The 4,524-nt window shown below is 36.4% G+C and overlaps 1 pseudogene; it reads right to left on the bottom strand.

Annotated features, from left to right (window-relative positions):
* Positions 1-1,837: 1,837 nt before the first annotated feature.
* Positions 1,838-3,905, bottom strand: LOC148163046 (protein SDA1 homolog pseudogene; annotated as a pseudogene).
* Positions 3,906-4,524: the final 619 nt, after the last annotated feature.

Below are 4,524 nucleotides of genomic sequence, written 5' to 3'. Positions count from 1 at the left end.
CATTTCAAAGATAAAGAGAAAATCCTGAAAGCAGCTCAGGACAACAGGTTCTTAACTGACAAGGGTAGACACATAAGGCTGGCAGCCAACTTGTCCACAGAGACCTGGCAGGCCAGAAAGGACTGGAATGATACATTCAATGTGCTAAACGGGAAGAATATGCAGCCAAGAATACTTTATCCAGCAAGGCTGTCATTCAGAATAGGAGAGATAAAGAGTTTCCAGGACAAACAAAAACTAAAGGATTATAACAATTCTTTTTTTAAAAAAAGATTTATTTATTTATTTTAGAGAAAGAGAGTGCATGCACATGAGTGGGGCGGGGGGCAGAGGGAGAGGAAGAGGGAGAGAAGCAGACTCCCTGCTCAGTGTGGAGCCCGCCCTTAAGATTATAACAATTATCAGTAATTAACTAAACAAGAAGGTAGAAAATTAGTAAATATATATAAGACCTGATCAAATCTATCAACAAATTTGACCTAATTGACCTTTATAGACTACTCCCCCCAATAGCAGAATACATATTCTTTTCCAATGTGCCTGGAACATTCACTAAGATAGACTATATGCTAATGCATGAAAGGAATCTCAATTAATTTTGAAAAATATTAAATCATACACATATTCTCTGACTACAATGGAATTAAATTGAAGTGAACAACAAAAAGCTATCTGCAGTCCTCCAGAATTGGAAAGTTAAATAGCACACTTAAAAATAAGCCATGGCTCAGAGAAAAATTTGCAGGGAAATTAGAAACTCTTTTGAACTCAATGACCAGCAACACACAAATATAAAAAATAATGTATAAAAATTTGTGGGGCACAAATAAAGCAGTGTTTAGAGGGAAATTTATAGCTATAAACAATAAAGAAAAGTAATGAAACAAAACACTGGTTCTTTTAAAAATCAATCAAATTGATAAATCTCTAGATTAGACTGTTCAAGAAAAAGAGGAATAAAACATAAATTATCAATATCAGGAACGAGAGACAGCATTATTACAGACCATACACTCTTTTACTGTATAATCAGGGAATATTACAATTCTATGCCAAAATATTTTATAAATTTAGATGAAATGGATAAATTCCTTGAAAGACAAAATTACTCAAACACAAGAAATATAAAATCTGAATAGATGTATATTGAATTTGTTATTAAATTCCTTTCCACTAAGAAAATGCCAAGGATAATTTTCTTCACTGATGAATCCTATCACACATTTAAATAAGAATAATAATTCTGTGCAAAATCATTCAGAAAATATAGGAAATGTGACCACTTCCTAATTCACTTTATGAGTCCCACATTACCATGGTACTAAAACCAAGCAAAGTCATTACAGGAAGGAAAAATACTACAGAAAAAAATCCCTCATGGACATTCAAGGAAAAATCCTTAACACTGTACATCAAATCCATCAATATATAACAAAGAATAATACAGTATGAACATTTATGGTTTAACCCAGGAATGCTAGATTGATACAACATTCAATAATCAATCAGTTTATTTCAGGATAATAACAAGAGTAATGGAGAAAAATGAGACCATCTCAATAGATACATAAAAGCATTTCACATAATTTAATATATATTTACAATAAAAACTTTCAGCAAACAGAAAATAGAAGGCACCACCATAAACTTGATAAACAGCTACACAAGCTAACATTATTATTTTTATTATTTTTAAATTGCTACCAAGTTTACTATGTTTTTCACAATATAGTGCTTCAGGACTTTTTAATGTAAATAAATATTTTTGGTTAACTAATTTTCCAAAATAATGATACAAATTTAGCATTCTTCTTGGAGTGGAAAATTTGCTTTGAGATTACTTCATTCTTTTTCTCTTTTTCAAAAATGCATCTCGTAGTGCCAGCTGCTTTTCTCGGAAGGAACACTCGGTTTTTGACCGGACATTATGGCTATATCGCATCATCATAAAGTTCTTCTGTTTTTTCTTCTCTTTATTTGTGGAACTGGAAAATGGGTTCATTTTGGTTTTCTTCCTCACAAATTCTTTTCGGTCTGTCTTTCCAGCCATTGCCGTTGCTAGTCTTGTCTCCTTGTCAGACTTTGGCTTCTTAAGAAGGCGTTCAATGTCCCGAAGAGAAAGTAACTCACCCCCGGGATCCTCATCACTATCGATTTCAATATATTTCCTCTTTTGGGCTTTCCCTGGGGCAGCGTTGAGTTCTTTCCTCATTTGGGCCATGCAGTCTGGAGTCTTCCTGAGTTAAAACTCGGCTCGTGCTAATGGCTGCAGCTTTGGCTTTCCGCTCCTCCATGGGCATGCTGTTGAGCTTCTTGGATATTTCTTGCTGTTCTTCATCTGAAGAGCGGTGCACATCAACCCACTCACCATCGGCATCTGCCTCCTCACTGAGACTGGTACTTTCCCACCCATCTTCATCGTTTTCAGCATCCTCTTCTTTTTCAAATTCTAGAACTTCTGCTCCTGGAATGTAATCTTTAGCATCTAAAATTACTCCATATTCTTACTCTTGCACTCTTCCTTCTATGGAGGCCTCTGTAGGCTTACCCCAGAATTTCTTCTGCAACATCTTAGGATTCAGTGTTTGGAAGAGCTGAATCAAAGTTCTTGCAGACATCATCACATTCTTATCTCTGTGTGTTTTATACTGAGCTAGGTCTTGGAGAAGTTCTTCAGGCATGGCTAGAGGACATCGAGCTGTTATCTCTTTTATAGCATTGATTCCTACTGTCATGACCTCCCCAGAGTTCTTGTTGGTGTCAAAATTGTTGGCCACAGTCATGAGCACTGACTGAATGATCTCTGGGGGTACTAAGTGATGAGATGCTTGGGCAGCAAACAGAAGGATCTTCGTTACTTCTCTTTGGTGGGGCTGCAGAAACCTTTGCACAAATGGATAGAAGTTAAAGAGAAAAAGCTCGTGAATTCCCACCCATCTGGAGATGAGGTTCATGAGCATCATTTTCACCTCAAACCTCTCCGTAGAGCTCTCTAGCTGCTTTAGTAGTTTTTCTGCAAAATCTTGGGGATCACGAATCAAATGAATAGCTGAAAAGTTAAAGACCTCTGGTTTTTTCTTCTTTTTTTGTTTCTTGATCACTTTCATAGCCTTTTCCAACTTTTTCTTGTGTCTGGAGCTCTTCTTCCCTGTGGCATATTGCACTAGCAGGTCTCTTGCTGTTGGTCCTTTATCCTCAGATTCTGAGTCGCTGTCCTGTTTCTCCTCTTCATCTTTCCCAAGGAAAAATGTCAAAGCAGCAACTAATATCTCGGTGACCTCAGAGAAACATGCAGTTGTGATCACATTGACAGTTTTGGCATCATTCCAGATGTTTCTTCTGTAGAGTTCAATCATCACATCCAAAGATATCTTGGCTGCAGTTGCATTGCTGTCTCTTAACATGGTGTACATGAAATTCTGCAACACTATACTCACTTTATTGTTCTTGTGTTTTGCATTTATATTCTTGATATCAGTGACAATATGTGTGTATAAAGTCTTTCGCAGAAGCTTATCACGGCATCACAGAAGTTCAAAGAAGAGTTCTAGCAAATTTGATGGATTGATGAGATTCTTATTTCTCAGCAAGATCAAAGCTTTGCAAAACGTCATTTGAAGATCTGGATCCAAGACAGTGTGACTGTAGGAGAGAAGATCTTTCAGCTCTTGAGGAAAATTACCTAAATGTTCTGGATAGCAGTGACCAATCTGTGCCATAAACGTCACCAGCTCTGCCAGTTCTTTGCTAGGTTTGTTTGGTTGTAATTTGAAAATCTCCACATTGGATTTGTAGTGATTATACTGCTGTAGAAACTCCTCGACGTAGGCTGGCAGATCCCACTTGATCAGATTCTGTAACTGCGGCAGGTTGCTGGGCAGCTTGTTATTGTTTCTGTTAGACATGTTGGCTGCTGACTGGCTCCGCAGGGAACAGTTTTAAGAAACCCCACACCGCCGGCAACCACCAACCGCGTCGGCTGCGTGTGTTAACATTATTTTTAATGGTGAAATATTGGGTACTTTCCCCCTAAGACCAGAAACAAGGAAAGCAAGTCTGCTCTCATCACTTCTAATCTATATTTTTAGGAGATACTCACCAGCTAAACACGGTAGCAGAAAGGGGGAAAAGATATCCAGATTGGAAAGAAAGAAGTTAAACTCTCTTTATTGACAGACAACATGATTTATGTATAACTCTAAGGAATTAGTTCTAATAGCTACTAAATTATATCTACAAACAAAAGATTTCAGTATACGAGATCAATACACGAAATCAATTGTATTCTATGCTAGTAAACAATGAACAGTTGGAAAATTAAAAAATGGAAAAGTTATCACTTAAAATTGTATTAAAAACATTAAATAATTTGGGATAAATTTTACAAAGTATATATAAGTCCTATATACTAAAAATTATAAAACTCTGCTTAGTGAAATTAAAGAAGACTAAATAGATGGAGAGATATAGGATAAACAGATTGGAAGACTAAATATTATTTAAATGACAATCCTTCCTAAATTG

The sequence above is a fragment of the Eumetopias jubatus genome, unplaced genomic scaffold, assembly GCF_037043125.1.
Source record: "Eumetopias jubatus isolate StellerSeaLion01/CBP00866 unplaced genomic scaffold, mEumJub1_p1.0 scaffold_11, whole genome shotgun sequence".
NCBI lineage: Eukaryota > Metazoa > Chordata > Mammalia > Carnivora > Otariidae > Eumetopias > Eumetopias jubatus.
This window is presented reverse-complemented; position numbering and strand designations above follow the sequence as displayed.